General features: G+C 47.6%; 1 long non-coding RNA gene across 1 annotated transcript in view; it reads left to right on the forward strand.

Moving 5' to 3' along the window:
- The first annotated feature begins 6,083 nt into the window (after positions 1 to 6,083).
- Positions 6,084 to 19,153, forward strand: part of LOC138527866 (uncharacterized) — a 97,921-nt gene continuing 84,851 nt past the window's right edge. The window contains exon 1 of the long non-coding RNA XR_011284073.1: positions 6,084 to 6,358. This is a non-coding gene — a long non-coding RNA (uncharacterized lncRNA). The remainder of the gene's footprint in view (positions 6,359 to 19,153) is intronic.

Genomic DNA, 19,153 nt, shown 5'->3' on the forward strand with positions numbered 1-19,153 from the left:
CAAAGCCCAAACAAAAACATAAACATTTCTCAACTACAGCGAAAAAACCAGTGCAAACTCACATCGTTAACCCACAGTAGTCACTCCAGAAAACACTTCAGCCTACAACATCTATAACCAAACTCTCAAACTACATCCAAAACAAACATTGTCTCCCCGAGCATTAACATTGCAATGTTAAAATTCTCTATCATAGCATGACAACTCATTAAAAAAATTCAAAAAGTCGGGATCCAGATCATGTAAAACTAATTTTACCGTATCTATAGGTTCACCGCCAATAAGATCACCACATGATCTGCAGTGCCCCCATAGTTCTTCCCAGTGGGCATCAAGTTCTTTAAGTGCACCAAAGCAACAGCTGCACAGTGCCGCAGCCCAAGATCAAGAAAGCCACAGTAAACGTATATCCCTACGGCTCCACGACCCCGCTGCCGTGCAAAGGCATGATCACAGCCTGGTGCACTCATAAGGAACACACGGTGAAAGTCCCTCTACATATTTTGAAAACTGAAGTTAACAGCAGATGCATCTGCCGTGGACATGGGACTGGTGCATGCCTTATACCAGCTGATGGCGCACAAATACTTTGCCAAACCCGACGCAATCGAACAATCATTCCCAAAGCTATTCACCGGCCTAGGCAAATTGAAAAACAGGAAGGTACACCTTCACATAAATCCTCACATCAAACCGGTCGCCCAGCATTATCGAGGGATTCCATTCAATATTCAGAGGCAGGTGGAAAAGGAACTTGATAAACTCATCAAAATGAACGTCATTGAACTCTTGTCGGGTCCCACACGATGGGTATCACCCATCGTCCCTGTCCCCAAGAAGTCACCGGATGGGTCCATACGCCTGTGCGTGGACATGCACAGAGCCAACATAGCCATCGAAAGAGAGAGGCACCTGGCACCCAGGATCACTGACATGCTCCATCTCCTTCACGGAGCAAGAATTTTCTCAAAGCTAGACCTTACAAAAGGATATCACCAGATCGAAATCGCACCTGAATCCCAATATATTATCACATTGGTTACCCACCTCGGTCCTTTTCAGAACAAAAGACTCAGTTTTGGCATTTCCTCCGCTGCTGAAATCTTTCAAGAGGATATTCACAAGGTGATAAGACATGTCCCAAACTGCTTGAACTATTCAGACGATGGCCCTCATTACAACTCAGGCGTTAAGGGTTTAACGACGCCGTCGGCGCCGTTAACCCTTAACGCCTGATTACAAGTGTCCCTTTGCGGGTTGGTGTTTAACGCCTGCTTTTAGCAGGCGTTAAAAATCCAACCCGCAAAGGGACTTTGGAGCTAATTACGGCACCGTAATTTACGGTGCCGTAATTAGCGCCTTCCCCATTCCCATTATGCCCTATAGGGGCAGGAATGGGGAAGGGCAAATGGTGAATGGGGAATTACCGCCCCACTCATCTTGGAATGGGGCGGTAATTCCGCCATCCACCATGGCGGAATCGTAACCTTAGTGGCATGGACCATGGTGCTAATAGCACCATGGTCCTCCGCCAAGGTTGTAATGAGGGCCGATGTCTTAGTATACGGCAAGTCACAAGAGGAACATGACTTAGCACTCCACAGAGTGTGTCAGGCACTGGACGAGGCAGGACTAACGTTGAACAAATCGAAGTGCGAATTCTCGAAAGGATCTCTGAGATTTCTGGGCACATTTTCTCGGACAAAGGAATGAGACCAGATCCGGAAAAAGTCAAGGCAATCAATTCAGCCACCCCCCCCCCCCAGTGAATACCACGGACCTGAGAACATTTCTGGGCCTAGCTAGCTACTGCTCCAGATACCTGAAAGACTACGCCACCGTCAGTAAACCGTTACGCCTGCTCACACGCAGGGACACACCTTTCATATGGTCAAAAGAGTGCCAAGAGGAATTTGAGGCAATACGAGAAGACATATCACAAGCTGAAGACATGGCATATTTCGATGCCAGCCGCGACACCGAACTGATCATGGATGCCAGCCCGGTAGGACTCGGCACCATACTGACACAAAAAGACCCTAAAGAACCACACAACACCCACATAGTGGCGTATGCCAGTCGAAGCTTGACAACCACGGAACAGGCATACTCACAAGCAGAAAAAGAAAGCCTGGTGGTAGTCTGGGCCTGTGAATATTTCCACCTTTTTCTGTTCGGCAAGGAATTCACCATTATCACCGACTACCAGGCACTGCTCACCATATATGGAAGCCCGAAAGCCAGAATGCCGCCGAGAATAGCAAGGTGGGGTCTGCGCCTACAGGACTACAGATTCACAATACTACACCGACCAGGAAAAGAGGAAAACCCCACAGATTACCTCTCCCACCATCCAGTAACCACAACCACGTCCCAACCTTCCATAGCGGATGCATAAATAAACTACATCATACATCATCTACAACCACTGCCAGTCGGATGGACAGAGCTGTCGGTGCAGTCGGAGTCGGACCCAACACTCTGAATCGCAAGGCACTGCCTGCAAACCGACAAGACGACCCTCATGAGACAACAGGCTAGAGGAGAATCAGAGACAACACGGGAGGATGTCAAGTGGCTTGACCAAGTCCGGGAAGAACTAACGGTGGTAGAGAACAACATACTATTAAAGGGCTGCAAAGTCGTCATCCCGAGAACCCTCCGGGAAAGGATAGTACATCTGGCCCATGAAGGACACCGAGGCGTGGTCGCCACAAAGTGCCTCCTTCGCCAAAAAGTGTGGTTCCCGCAGCTCGACCGCCTGGTAGATATCATCGTAGGAAGATGCCACATCTGTGCCCAAGTGGCGCCACCGCCACATCCAAACCCCTTACAGACATCACTGTTGCCGAACAAAGTGTGGGAGGAGCTGGCAGCAGACTTGTTTGGACCACTGAGCAACGGGACACACGTGGTCGTACTCATGGATGAACATTTGAGATACCCGGACGCCCAGATCGTGGAAAGCAGTGCAACATCAAGCGCCATCCCAGCACTCTACAGAATGCTCTCAGCTTATGGCATTCCCAAGGTCATAAAGTCGGATAACGGTCCTACATTCATAAGCCACGAATTCCAGAACTTTGCAAAGTACATGGGGTTCCAACATCGACGAATAACCCCCCGATGGCCCCAGGCCAACGGCATGGTCGAAAGGTTTATGGCCAACATCAAGTGAACATTACTGTCATGATGCCTAGCCCCGGGGACCCAGACCAAGTCCAGCAACCCCGGAAGCAGGCATCAAGTTACCCCAAGCAAACCCAACAACCCCCGCTAGGGGCTATTTGGGTGCAGTCCTGGCGCCTATGGCGCCAGGCTCATATGGAGAGTCAGTCCTGGCGCCATAGGCGCCAGGCTCATAGAGTAAAACTTATCTGATGCAGACCATGCTGCAAACTTACCTGATGCAGACCATGCTGCAAGAGCTCCAAGCCAAATGAGGCTTGGAAGGGACTATTTTCCCTAGGGACTATTTTTTTACTCGGGTGGGGCTGGGGAGGAATACTTACCTCGGACTACTTTGGAGGCTATTTAAACCACACCCGAAGAGCAGCACACGTTTCGCGTTATTCTGCATCCAGCAGCGTAACGCTCACTGTGCCTGCAAGTCTGCATCCAGTCTTCTGCCACGCCCGCCTCGAGTTTGGAGCTCCTAGAAAAAGGGAGAAAGAAGGAGAAAAGGTTAGAACAAGAGCAATACCTTTGATCCTTACCTGAATTCCCGATCCATCGCGCCTTCGAGCTGGAAGAAAGAAGTTATTTTATGCGCGTCGCCTCGCCTGCTGCAGCGCCGCGCTGAACTCACCGGCCTTCGCAGCATCTTCACATTTCACCGCATCCTCCTGCATGTTACCGCCGCACTCCGGCACCGACAACAGACAAGAACAGCAAGGTGAGCCAAGGGAATACACAGAGGAATACCCCCCATAGACTTACCTGATTTTACCACCGGGGGTACTATTCTTCTTCACGGGTCGGCGCAGCTTCCACTGCATCCTAGCCGAACCCCGGCCCCTAAGGGGAAACAAAAGGACAGCAAGGTGAAACAAGAGACTAACAAGGGGAACCCCTCTCACCACAAAAGATTTACCTAATTTTACCGCTGGAGGCATTATTCCCTGAGACTTCATACTTTCTCTCAGCACCTGAATAAGGGAGAAAGCAACAGGTTACATATGGACATTATTTTATCGAACTGTGTTGGATAATACAAATCCTTACCAGAACATTACCAGTTGCTACGAGGAATTCTTCAGTAGGGTCAAGCTGCAACCTGCAAGGAATCGGACAAAAGTGAAAGTCAGGCATTTGAACTCTTACGAACTACATACTTATGGCGTCTTGCCAGGAATATCGGAGTCAATATTGTCCTGGAATTCACCAATTCCTTCGAGCCAGTGAAGCAACTGGTTATCTACGCACCCCTGCGCTCATTGCAGGATGGAGAGCTCATCTTTTCAAATCATCAGGTGAGACTATAAGAGGGAACATCCAAGGTGATCCCTCTTATATAGAGAACAGCGGGGTGGGGGGATTTACGCTCAACTCCACGGATGGTTAATTTCCTTTCTCCACTTGCAGAAGAATATTCCTACGGGCCAAGCGAAGGAAGCTAGGTGGGCCAGTCCAGTGCGTCATCTCGGCCCTAGGCGTCACATTGGTGGAGACCGCAGCAGTCCAGTCCAGATCAACGCCTCTGTGGGAGCCAGGTGAGCGTAACAATTACAAATTGCCCATGTTCAAAACAAGCCTTTCGAGCAGGCTCTCAACCAACTACTCAGGGAATACAGTCACACGCCTCATAGCACGACGGGAGTATGCCCCGCAGACTTGCTGTTCCGGAGCCCGATCACCACGAGATTACCAGAGGATACAAGGCCGCAAGAACCAACGCCCCTGGAACAAGAGGCGAAGGAAAACAACACCGCGAGGAAGGCAAAGACAAAGGAAGTCACCGACAGGAAAAGAAGAGCCCACGAAAGCATAATGCAACCAGGTGACAAAGTATGGCTCAGACAACCCAAGAATCGGAAGGAGGAAGCCACCTTCGCTTCGACCCCTCTCATCATAACCCATAAGAAAGGCACCATGGTCACTGCACAAAGGAGTGACTGCTCGTCAGTGACCAGGAACAGCTTGCACATTTCAAACGTGTCATACCGACCCAAGGAGGTCAGTGGGCAATGGACAGAGATAGCGAGGATGACAGACTACAAGAAGAAGCATACCAAGGAGACGGGGAAGAGTCAGGAGGTGAAGCACGCACCCCACCACCCGCCGCGGAGAGACTAACCCCAAGCAAGGCGAGGCGTCCCCAGAGGAGCCGCATGAAACCACTTTGCCTCATAGAGGAAATGGGGTGAGGAAAAATCATGGGACTCGCACGCGAAAAAGGGGGGAGATGTCAGATAGCCCACATCGTTGTGTGGGCGGGTCGCCTTTGCGGCCCTAGGACACGACGTCCAGGACATGACGTCAGGGGAAGGTGAGGGGCGGGGAAAGCATTTCAGGCTCCCACATATTATTTGGTGCATTGGCCTACGTGCAGGAGGGATTAAACAACACTTCTGTACCAGTAATCCCAATGACCCTTGGAGAACACATTCACAATCTGGCCATGAGTGCCTCCCACCTCCAATTGAGGCAGACTCAGCAGAACTGTTTTTCCCTCTGTCGATGAAAGCCCACCTTCTCCATGATGAGCACAACCGTCTTTGCAATGTTTTATAATGCTACCAGACACAGCTGCCTCTTCTCCCTGCATTGCATCATCCGATAGCTTGATTTTCTTACACTGTTGACCATTTTTAAGGCAATGTAGATCACAACGTTCCATCTTACTTTTGGTGCCGGCACAGTTCTGCACGTCCCTTTCAACTTTGCTTACCGCCGTCTCTCCTTTCTCAGTAGTGGCCACATCCTCACTACTTCCTGCTTTACGCTTCCCAAGCGTCAACACTGTCAACATGTTCGAAAAGGGAACCTTGTTTCTATGAGTGCACCCTGAACGAACTGATGTGCTCGACACGCCCTGTGCCGTCATCATCTGTTTCTTGTCCATCGTAGTGCTCCAAATCAGAGCCTCTCCTGCCCAGTGACGGGCTCCGCCCTCCAACCGCCTTGTGAGTGGTACTTGCGGTGCACACTTGAACAATACACACCCTGTGTACAGATAAAGTTCCTCTTCACAGTCTCTCTGCTTGGATAATGTTAATGTTCTTTTCCTCGCATACACGCCTCGTGTACGAACGTTAACGCCGTACCCTTTGTCAGCATAGCCCGGACTTCTGCTGTATTGAAATAACACGGACCGTGTATACTCTACAGCAAGCAAATGTCCCCAAAAAAATTCACGGTAAGCTCTGAAATATTTATAAAGTTGCAGACAATTTAACTTTATGCCGTATGCGTAACTGTCCCCCCTGCTATCCGTAATACTGTATAGAGCCAAACCGCTCGTCTGGAGCCTGGGGTGGGGAGCTGGTAGATGTCCTCTGTATAGATTGTCCCACTGTTTACTCACTCCTGTCGGCGAGCGGCAGTCTCATGTGTGCGCTTTGCACTTTTCCACCGATTTATGCTAAGACTGTTTACTGTCCACCTTAGACCGCCCCTGGCGCACCGACTTCACTCCTTTCCTTCTGATGCACCAATAGATCCTCGTTGCCAATGTAAGAAAGTCTGTCCTTCAATAACAAACTCGAGCCTCTGATAGTTTAAGTGTGTTTACTTCAGTTGATTGTGGGTTACAGGTGCATATTAAAGTTGATGTAAGCATAGAGTAGACATCTACCAGCCCCCATGTAGGCTGGCTCCAACTGTCATTCCTTGGAACACTCCACCATCCCCATCCCGGCCATACATTAGGTTCCACCATGATGACATCACACTGCAAGAACACTGTGACTACAAGGAGGTTAAGTGAGTGAGGGTGGGAATGCTTAAGGGGGCGAAAGGGGGTCAATGCAAGTTTGAGTGGAAAAGAGGAGGAGAGTTGAGAGTATTGGAGAGTAGAGGGGGTGGAGGGTAGTGTGGAGAGTAGAGGGGAGAGAGTATGCAGAGGAGATGAGATTGGACAGGTGAGTGTAGAGCAGAGGGTAGACGAGAGCAGAGTGGAGAGTAGCGGGGAGAGGAAATTACTAGGGACCAGAGGGAGAGACAAACAGAAAAAGATTTGAAGGAGAGTGGTTGAGAGTTGTTTGATTGTCAGCAGGACAGAAGGATGAAAAGAGAGAGTGATTGAGAGAGACGCACTGTGGGAAGAAAAAGTGAAGGAGTAGAAGGATGGAAAGAAAAGGAAAGACCATCAGGGGCAGGAATGCAAGGGCATGAAACGGTGCGAGTACGTGAAACCATGCAGTTGAAAAGACACCACATCCCATTCTGAGTTCCAGAAACTCTTGGGAGATAGTAGAACAGCTTCCACCTAAAGAGAACCAAAGAGGAAGTGAGAGTAAGTTAGTATTTCAGACAGTAGCGGTTACATATCTCTAGTTGCGAACCAGGGTAACAGGGAAGCCTAGGCTAGGGTCGTGGGAAGACTATGGGAGACTAGAGAGGGACAGCCTTTAGTGTGTTTTACCACCTTTGCATATCATCAAGTTTAATTTTTATTGGAAAATTGGCAAATAAAAACCCTTGTACCATCTTCTGAAGTATTGGTATCCTTAAGGCCACCTGTGACGATTGCAAGTAGCCTGGCTGTGCCTGGTGGTCTGCTCCTCACTTGCGCCATCATAAGCCTTCCAAAAAGCAGCAGAGTCCTACTCTCGAGCCATTTGGGTGGCCTCCCTGGCCTTGGAGTAGGTCTCCACAATGGTCACTGGGGCAGGAGAGGCCTGCCTTTGGGCCAGCAGGGCATGCTTCTTGGCCCCAATGTAAGCATACATAACTTCTGCAGGGGCCTGCTCTGGGGTCAGTTTTGACATCCACCCTTGCCCCAGCGTAGGCCTTTGATGCCAGTGCAGTAATCTGCTCCCTGGCAAGCCTAGAATCCTCTTTTGCCCGAGCACAGGCCTCTACAAATGCAGCACCGCGGCAAAGGCCTCCTCTCAGGCAAGCAGAGCATCCTCCCTGGCTCTGGCCTTGCCTTGCTGCCTAAGGCAGATCTGCCCTCAGCCAGTTGACTGCCTCCATCTTTCTGTGCACATCCTCAGAGACTGTTGGAAATCCTTTAATATTGGGCCAATAGACAGGCAGGTTTCCAACATTTCCCTCCCACTGGCCTATACCTAAACCTGGCGGAATCCATAGCTGACAGTCTGACAATGATGTCTGCCAAGATACTGCCAGCCACAGGGTCAGGTGTAATGAGGTGGTTCAGAGATGGTGGATGCCTGACCCACCACTGAGGCACAATCCAGGGGTCCCTAAAGGAGGTGCAGCATACTCCATCCTTGGCCTGGAGAGAGTGGGCTCCACAGGAGTGGTGGTACGCTCCTCCAGCCCTCAGCTGTAAGATGTCACATACGTGACAGTGTCTATGGTTGTAAAAGTGGTGGCCATTTCCTCACCACTATGGCCATGCAGCAGTTGATTCCTGCTGGAGGTGGGTTGGGACTCAATGGTGACGTCTGGTGGTGAGATGGTGTCCCATGGAGCTTCACTCACTTCAAGCGTGTCCATGGTAGGGTTGGCTTGCCCCCTCCCCATCCTCTTTTTCAGCGGTACTGTTTTGGTACCCTGTGGTCAAGGGCATGATATTAGTGCAGAGTACACATAGAAGAATGTGAGCATGATACACCTGTACAACGCACATGTATGTATGACAGCGATTTGCACTGTACAATGTTCACTTGATGGCTCATTGCCAGAGTAAACGGGAATCACATGTATGCCTATGTGAATCAGTGGGACTTGTAGCATGACAGACTGCACTATACAAGGTCGCTACAGTGGCGTACCATGATGTTGTTGCTATGCAATGTGTGTTGGCACACAGAACATAGATATACAGCATTCATGTGTGTTGTGGGGTAACTCCCAGCGGTCAGACAAAGAAAATACAACCCGCTAAGGTAATAGTCTAGGTGCACCCTTTTTTCGAAAAAGACAAGAGCTTTATATTGTATACAAAAAAATAAAATGACAGGGTATTACAAATCCACTGCCACAAGAGCTCTCTGCTGTCTTTCGTACAGTATTCAGGTTATAAACACACAAATAGTCACTAATGATGCGCTTTTTATACAGTATTAATCCACACCTATATTAGCTGCTGCCTATATGCATGCTAATGATTACATATATCCCATCCTCCAATTGGCTTTGCTGTCTTCTCGCTCCTGTTCACCACACGTGAGTAATGTCATCGTCCATCATGGAATGCTGCAAAACAATTGGTTAACATCAACTGGCACCACCCTACCTTTGATTCTAACCATGTGACATGCATCTGGTTATCAACATGAACTCAGTGGGCAACTTCGAGGTCAGCCTGGTCCTTGCAAAAAAAAACATCCCAGATACGTTGGCACCCCCACCAAGCCCTCCCCACTATATGGGCGTTATTCTTAGCTCTCCTTGGCACACAACATAGAGCATGTTGATCTCTGCTTTCCCGTCGCCAAGAGTGAACCTAGCGTCCCACTAATCAATCCAGTTAATGTAGTATTTACAGCCCATTTCCCTGCACATCTGATAGTTCAAATAGAGTGACCATCATTTTGGGGTGGGGGAGTGCTAGTGTCTTAAATCATTGTTTGGGTTTTGGCATCCCAAGATGTCTGCTTTCACTCCCAGGAATACACCATTGATACTAGGCCGCAGGCCTTGACTTCTTCGGCTACACACATTTCACCCTAATTAGTTCAAAGGCCGAACTGATGTGTGGGCATGTGCATGTTCTTTGCCATGCCTCGGAATCGGATGCAATGGGGAGGTGAGGGATAAGGCCTTGTTGTTCTATGTTTCTATGGGAAACACAGCCTGCGAGGATTCAGGCCTACTTGTAGACGTGGTGTTAGTTCATGTAATGACTGTCGTGTATATATATATATATATATATACTACAATCTACATAGTACATTGCAACACTACTGGTTAACTTTCCCCTCTCTGATTTCCCACTCCTGCCAATTGTGCCCACCCATAACACACTTGACTGCCCCTTACACTGTCCCATACTCATTTCCATATTTTCATATATTTTTAGCAATCTAAATCGTCTTGGAGGGGCGGTGATCTGGACGTGCATCCCAACATTCCCCCCCTTTAGTCAATCCTTCATTAACTAACTTATATCTTTCTCTTTGTCTATCCGCTTCATCCTTAGGGACCCATGCTCTGCACATGTGATGAAAACTGCCCCATCTCGTACATACTTTTCTGTGGTGCATGTTAGATATATACAATCCCCATCACCCGCTAATTCTACCCAGTGCTCAGTATAGTTCTCAGGCTCTGGTGGGGGTGGTGCTAGTGTCCCATCGGGGTGGATCGGTTATTTGATTCTGACCATAGGTGGCTTATTCAAATCTTTAGTTTGAGCCTGTCCCTCTTTTGTGCCCGGGAGAGCTATCCGTGCCTCATCATTTTTGTACTGTTCGGGATAGTCTTGACAAAGCATCAGAGCATCCTCTGGCATGTGCAAAACACCACCAACAGAAACACCATGATCGGAACCAGTATCTTCACCAATGCCCCAAACCAGGATGGCGCCCATGAGAACAACATGTCAACCAATCCTCAGGTCACACACCTGCTTTGCTTTACATTCCTGTCTTCAAATTATGCAAGGCCCCCAGGATATGTGTCAGGGACCCGTTCTCCATGTCATTTGGGGGTTTGTACGTGCAACATGACAACCCGATCTTCTTGCACATGCCCCTTCCATTGCTGTGAGGAGATCCAATACTTCTGTTTTGGAGTGTCATCAACCGGATCGCTCTCAGCTCACTTTTGATTACATTGAGACCTTGTTCCGTATTATTCAACAATTGGATAACCTCCCAACTAACAATCTGCAGCCACTGAATTCCTGGGGTCATAAGGGACGGGAAGAATATTTCTGTTTTAGTGTACAATCGTTATTTATCTGGGATTGCTTTAAGCAGCTTGAATGATTCTTCCGGCAAATAGTTTGACCTCTTTCTTTAACAACTGCCTGTTCATCTTCAATAGGGGGGTTGGATGGACGGTGAAACAGATTGCAACACCTCACGTTCGGATGCTATTTTCAAGTGTACTTCTGGCACCACCAGGATAGCTGAGTGCAGGGTTGTCAATGCAGAGGTGCCTCGCCAAAAGGGTGGAAGATGCTGGTATGATTGTTGACCGCATACCCACTACATATCCATCAATGCTGATGTTCCTTTTGCAAGATATGGGATGAACAATGTACTATTGCACTTAATGCTAGTGCCCACTGAAACAGTTCCATGCCCTCGAAAGCAAAACTGGTATTCATCCCCTGATTGCGCTTTTACTGGTGTTTCACATGCTTCAATCCATGTTAGTTTAGATATGTGTGGAGACCATGCCTCGAAGCAGTTGTTATTAATGTTCCATATTGCTCCTTCTCCGAACCTTGCCAACCCCCCTGCCGCACTGCTCACCACAGCCTTCTCCCAGCTATTTCATATGAACAACCCTCCATCCAATTTCAATGTAGGCCAGGGCTTGCATTGAGGGGCACTGTTGTCCTTTGCACCCTTCGCCTCATCTTTGTCCACTACTACAATGCGTATTTTACGCCTTTGGAATAGATTTCGAATCCGACACAGTGCTAAGTGCACCAGGCCCTGGGCCTCCAAGGGAGACACCCTCCTGGGGTTCTAATATTTTGGGTGCTCCCGATGCGTGGGGGGTGATGGAGAAGACAAAACAACTCCTGTTGTACGTCTGTTTGCCCACTGAGTTCATATACCTATACCACATATTGTTAAACTCTGGGTGGTAAAATTGGACATTGTATCAACCACTACTCCTTTGTACTGGTCATACTCCTTTTCTTCCTCCAAACCCCTTTTCACTTGTATTCTTAAATCCCATTAAAACATGTTCTGTATCTTCATTTGCTTAAAATTTACCACTGTGTTTAAATATTAATCATTTGGCGTTGTAGCTTCAAAAAGATTGTCAAAAAAATCGACCATATGTACATTCCTTTGAGGTACTACTACTACTACATTCCCACCCCCCGGTATATGACCTACCCATATAACAGCACTACATATATATATGAACAATCCAAAGGCAAACCCACACATAAGTAGATACAGCATGGTACTGCAATTACGTACAGAACACACATTTCTAATATGGTTCCATATTCTAGTCATTTGAATAAACATGGTGCATCAAGAACACTTCAAAATATTAAAGAAAACCAAAGGAAACATGAGGCCTGCCTCCAAATGCAACTCTTGGTATCACTCTGACTTGGCAGCTTTGAAACACAAGTGCAAAGCTGCTGAGCGGAAGTGGCAGGCCTCAAGTACATCCTCTGACAAACTGGCCTGTCGCCTGCTCTAAAGACAATATCGTCACGCCATCCACTCCAAGAAGAGGGCTCATGCCCAAGCCCACACCTATGGGGCAACTAACAACACTGCTGGAATTTTCAAAATTTGAAAGGAACTTGCCAATCCTACTGCAGTCTCCTCCTCTCCCCTTCTCTCCCAGGCCCTCTGCACTGCTCTAGCCTCCCACATCTCCAACAAAACTCAGGACATCCTGTCCTCACTGTCATCTACTACCCTCCCCATCCCCTTTCTCTTGCCACCCTTGGCCCCCTCTTCCCTCTCCTCCCATTCTCTCCTCCTTCTCTCCCATTGCACCGGATGAGGTCTCTAGAGTAGTCTGCTCTATAAGTCTCCTCCAGTCAGGTGCTCCCCTGCTCTTCCAGAACTATCACAGAGAACATCTCCTATCTCGCATCCTCCTTGGCCGACCTCTGTAACCACTCTTTGCCAGTGGCTCTTTCCCACAACCCCTCAAGCATTCTCTGGTGCATCCTCTCCTAAAAAAGGTGTCAGCAGATCCTTCATGCCCAGGCAACTATCACCTGTCTCCATTACCCCTTTCTTGGGAAGACTCATGGAGAAGTTGGTCATCTCCCAACTGACACACCACACCAAACCGGCTGGCTGCCTCCACAACCACTAGTCTGGCTTCAGAGCATCCAGAGGCATGGAAACTACTCTCCTGAACACTCATGAAGATCTGCTCTCAACCCTGGTCTCTAACTCTCCCTCTGTTCTGATTCTTCTCGATCTTTCTTCTGCCTTTGACACTGTCAATGATGCCATCCTCATAAATCGTCTTCGTGATACCCTAGGCATCACGGACCAGGCACTGACATGGCTGAGTTCCTTCCTTTCAAAATGACCCCCCCAAGTGCAATTCAGTCCTTTTCCATCCTGCAACTCACTCTACCGGTGGCATCCGTCAGTGCTCTATTCTATCCCATGGCTATTCAACATCTACCTTGCCCCCCCTTATCCACCTTATCTCCTCCTCTTCTCCTCACTTCCAGTGTTTTGCAGATGACACTCAGCTTTCCTTTAAGCTCCCATCCTCTACCTCTCCGCGGCATTTGATACCATAGATCATACCATAGATTCAGCACCTTAAACAGGCAGGTGTTCAAGGCCTATCCCTTGAGTGGTTTGCTTCTTTTCTCTCTGAATGTCAGAAAACGGTCTCTCTCTCTCTCTCTCCTCTTTTTCTTCCACTCCACACACAGTATCCTGTGGCATTCCTCAGGGCTCTGCCCTGTCTCTACTTCTATTTAACCTGAACATGCGGCCGCTTGCCAACCTTATTGCCTCCTTTGGCGTCTGCTTCTATACTTATGCGGATGACACTGAGCTACTTTTTCGTCTCAATTCCTCCACAACAGATGCCAATTCCCAGCTTAAAAGGTGTCTGTCAGAGATCTCAAATTGGATGTCAGCAAATTGGTTAAAACTTAATGCCAGTAAAACAGAGGTCCTTGTGATTGGTACCTCTGACCCAGCAATGATCTGAAATTCTCATTTACGGATCAAACTTCCCCACTCCTGCTCCAGGGAAGCTCGAATTGCATCAGTTTGCAACTCATGCTTTCTTAAGCTGAAAATACTGAGGAAAGTGCTGCCTTTTCTCCCCTATTCTTGTCGATCCACAGTGGTAACTGCATCAATTATGGGATCTCTGGACCATTGTAATGGGATTTATTTAGGACAACCCGATTACTTAGACCAGAGACTCCAAACTCTTCAGAATGCAAGTGCCCGGTTGGCCTTGGGTGCCCATAGGTTTGAGCACTTCCCTAAACTGCTAAATGAACTCCATTGGCTTCCGGCCAGAAAACAGATTGTTTTTAAGATACTTTGTATTGTTCAGCAGGCCATCCATCTATCCGGTACCTCCTTTCTTCCATAGAAACTCGAAATATATGCCCCACCCTGCAGTGTTCGCTCCAGTACTAAGAACCTCCTGGTTATTCCTTGCAAGTCTCTCTATACTCATTTTCGGTCTCCCTAATAACAGCCTGATGTCTTCGGGCCTGGTTTGCGCTCTACAAATTCCATAGCATAACCTCCGCCCATTCCTCTCTGCCTGACTGCTATTCAGGCATGGTGCTCTCGTAACGATATCTGCCTTAATGCCAGTAAGACAGAGATCCTTCTCATTGGGACACTTGCTCCGTGTCTCCCCCCCCCCTGCACTCTCTGGCCACCCTCCTTGGGTTCATTCCCCTCTCCCTCTTGTGAGGCAAGAAAAATTGGGGTCATCTTTGATTCCTCTCTCTCCTTCTCTCCGCACATCTGAGACTTTGCCAAGAAGTCCAACTTTCAGCTTCACCTCCTTGGAGGAATTCTCCCTATCCTCACCTTCCCCAGAAGCTTAATGTCTCCAGAGCTCTAGTTGGCTCTAGGCTGGAGTACTGCAACAGCCTCTTCCTCAATCTGCTTCTTTCTTCCCTTTGCCCTCTTCAACTAATCCAGAATAGGGCTGCAAGACTTATCCTTGGCCTCAAGCCCAGGGACTGCATCTCTTCAGCCATAACATCTCTTCACTGGCTCCCGGTGACCGTAAGAATCAAGGTCAAGACCTTTTGCATCAACCAAAAAGCTGTCTGAGGCCTGGAACCTCTATACATCCAGCTTTCTCTCCCTAAATACCTCCCTGCTAAAGTTCTTCATTCCTCCAGCTCCAACTCTCTGCAGGTTAGTCCCTTCTCCAAGCAGAGAGTGTGAGGCAGATCCCTTTCTGGGCAGGATCCTCCCTCTGGAATGGCCTCCCTGCCCCCCTCAGACTTGAGCTGGATCTTCTTAAGTTCCAGAATCTTCTCCTTTTCTCCTCCTCCTTCCTTCTCCTCCTCCCGTGCTAATGTTCCTCTACCGCTGGGACTGGTGCCTGGTCTCTTATGAGCCTCACAGGGGCCAGGCCCTTCCTGACCAGTCCCCCCTCAGAGTCCCTACCAGCACTTGTCCCTGGAGGCCCTTCCCGGACTAGACTGAATCTGGTCCCCCCATCCTTCGCACTTTTCCCTTCCCCACTTCCCCTCCACTTGCCCTTTGTGGATCCCCTCAGCACTTGCCCAGCCCCCTGAGCCCCCTTATCCTGCCCTTACCCCTCGACCCCTGTTCACTTCCCTGCTCCCTTCCTCCACTCTCCCCTGCATTTGTGTCTCTGCACTTGCATGGTGAGAACGTCACAAGGCCTAGTACAGCCGTTACTGTTGATTTTCCCTATGTCGCCGTCCACCTAGGGCCTTGTGGTGCCTGGAAACACTTGTGTATAGGTTCCAAACAAATATACAATAAATAAATAAATAATACAACTGATACTGCTGTGTTACAAAACCAGAATGATCAAAGAGGGACAGTCATTTTAGAAACACTATGTCAAAATGCTTACAGTTGGAAGCACGTTTTTTTGTGATTTTGAACATCAGACCGATGTCCCCAATAACACAGTTCCTTTCATTTAACAGCAAGGGGAGTAGCATATACTACAGTGTAAGGACCATTGTAATGAGTGTAAGTGATTTCAATCCGGCACTTCACCTAAGTCAATGCCTAGCGTGTAATGCACAACTGAAACCCTTATTTATTTATGTCTAAAAGTTCTTTTATTCTGAACGATGTACCACTTATATCACGCCCCTCTCTTGGAACCCCCCCTGTCACACTGAACCAGGAATCAGGCTGGTTTGCAAAGTTAAAATATTTATTTATATATTCACAATATAATCACACTATTTTTAATGGGGATACAATGATCACCAATGGGGTGATGTCACACTAAGCAATCTCTTTAATCACAAGGAGTACTAATGAGCAAAAACAATGCAGCACAGAAATAATACTTTTGTGGGAGTGTGTTCAGATCAAATGGCAATGTGGTTACTATTTCCCCCTGCAAACCCCTCAACCCCCCAATATGCAGTGTAGAGAGATAGGAGGAGAGAGAACAGGTTTCAGGAATGCAGAATTCAAGCAAATATATCAATCCCAATTTCCCCCCAGCAAACACAGGAGAGAAACAGAACTGATTGGCAAACTGTCAAGATGGTTTTAACGTTGGCTTTGAATGGAATAGGTAAAACACTAAAAATGGGCTAAATCACAGAAATTGTTGAAATTCTAATGGGAGCCGCTTTATCTGGTTGTGGACAAACACTAGCAATGATGTGAGAGTAATAAGCAGAGTGAAAACCTGATTTTCAGGTCGGGTGCAATGAAAAGCTATTTTACACATTATAGATTTTGCCAAAACAAACATTTGCGGAAAACTTTTCCGCGCGCGGTAATCGCGATCGCGGGAGAACTATGAGGATTTGAGATGCGGTTTTGGGTTCTCTGGAAAGCTTAGGATGTTAGCTACAAGCAGACATTTCGTTTTTAGCATGAAAATTGAAGAAGTTATGGACGTTTACGGTGAGGTCGTTTTTTCAGATAGAGGCAAATTGTAAAACAAGGATGCCCTTTTAAAAGACAAACCGTTCCTTTGCACTAGGGGAGACTATGAAGAAGCAATGGCTACACGGAAGCTCAGCTACTTGATCAAGGCAGCTGCCAGCCGAAACGCTTGCCTTCTTCAGAAGCAATATATCAGCGCAAAGATACATTTTACAATATTGGAACAGAAGGAATATAGGATAAGATGGAAATTTTAGACAATTCACAATGCAGGTTTCTAAAGATAAGATAGGATGGATTTAGATAGGGATTACTATAGACAGTATATATGAGAGTGACACAGTCCTATCTAAGGATACTCACTATATAGGTTTGAACAGAACCATCAGGGATTCAGGTCAGGGATTCTAGGATTCTGCTGGGCACACCGGACTGGACAGCAAGGCGCTCTGGTCTGCATGGCTCAACACGGCACAGCACGCCTGGACTGGATCTGCAATAGCTCTCTGGTCACAGCACAGTGTGGCACAGGATTGGGTTTAATCTGCCCTTCTAGTTCTGAAGATAATTATTTGGCAGGCAAGCAGTACAGCACAGCCTGGCTGTTTTATTTGTTTCCCCTTTACGTTTGTGGGATGGGTTCTGGAATTTAAGGCCCAGCTGAAAGTGGTTCAGCTATGCAATGAGCCTTTCTGCTTGCAAAGTTTCTGGAGTCTGGAATATGGATAGTTCTCCTGCAGGGTGCTTCGCCAAGATCGGGATGGTGGGTGGATCTGTGTGCCTTTTCTAAGTCCTCAGCTGTCTCTATTTATGCATTTGATAAAGGGGTGTGTATGCTGAATTATCCTAAGTGCACCCCCCAGGTAGGCTATTGGCTAGAATCTGCTCTCTCCGTTGATTGGAGGAGAAAACAGGGTGTCACCATGATGATGTGGTTTTATGATTCAGAACATCCTCCCCTTTCCTTTTGAACATAAAATCTACTTTTTGGTGTAATACATATTTACATGTGTGCGATCTTTATAAAAATAACATACATAGATCACATATTTTGTGGAGAAAATACTCTTCCAAGCCCCGTCTCTGTAGGATCTTGGGTCTGGATTTGACAGATTATCGCACTTTTTGTCCGGGACACAATGGGCCTCATTACGACCCAGGCGGTAAGTTACCGCCTGGGTCGTACCTTTACCACCATGGCGTAAACTACGTTTACGCCATGGTGGTTGGCGGACTTACCGCCCCATTCCGAGGTTGGCGGGGCGGTAAGTCCCCAATCCCCATTTACCCTTCCCCATTCCCATTTTTGCCCCATAGGGCATAATGGGAGTGGGGAAGGCGTTAATTACGCCACCGTAAATTACGGTGGCGTAATTAACAACAAGGTCCCTTAGCGCCATGGATTTTAACACCTGCTAAAAGCAGGTGTTAAAACCTCCATGGCGCTAAGGGACCTCGGAATCAGGCGGTAAGGGTCGGCGCTGTTTACGCCGCCGTAAACCCCTTACCGCCTGAGTCGTAATGAGGCCCAATATCTAGTTTGTCCCTATTTTGTACATATGTGCACATTGTATATGGGCATAAGCGTGTAAAGTTTCATGCTTCTGACATAAAGACTTTTGCTGCAAAACCCAAATTTTCACTGTGCCTTCCCAGAATCTCGCGCAGAGTTCTGCCATCTCTTTAAATGTGCACCCAAAAATCATATTAACAATGCTGTTAATTCTATAATTTTTACAAATTTGCACATTCATTTATCTTTTATCTTTTTTTTTAAAATATGCTTTTGCTCCATTGTGAATCAACAAATGTCTGTCCCCGCCTCCTTTTCCTCCTGGCAGGTCTGAAGCAATCTGCCCCCTTCCTTCTGGGAGAGGCCATTTTTGACACTTCACAATCTGCATATCCTTTCAGCCAAAGAAAGTCCATTGTCCCCTCCTGCAGCAGCCCAAGATCTCTTCCCCTGATCTAATTCTCACAAAGGTGTGAATTCCTGGCCTTGGTGGGAAGCAGAAGGCAGATGCCTTTTGTTGGGGAAAGCTGTGGAACTGGTTTGAGTGGCCTTGAGTTCAGCTTAAATTCAATGTCCTTTTATTACATCTTTCTTGGTTTAAAATAAAACTTGCAATTTTTCAAACAAGCAGCTAGAACTCTTATTCCAGCTTCTAAACCATGGAAATCAAATAGTTACACCCTAGGTTCCTCTTAAGAGCAGGCCACTTATTTTCCAGACATTTGATTTCAATTGCACAAGTTTAAACTTCTGATGTAAACTAATGACAGCTGTCATACAGGCG

Source organism: Ambystoma mexicanum, chromosome 7q, assembly GCF_040938575.1.
Source record: "Ambystoma mexicanum isolate Mex_15411 chromosome 7q, UKY_AmexF1_1, whole genome shotgun sequence".
In the NCBI taxonomy this organism is placed as follows: domain Eukaryota; kingdom Metazoa; phylum Chordata; class Amphibia; order Caudata; family Ambystomatidae; genus Ambystoma; species Ambystoma mexicanum.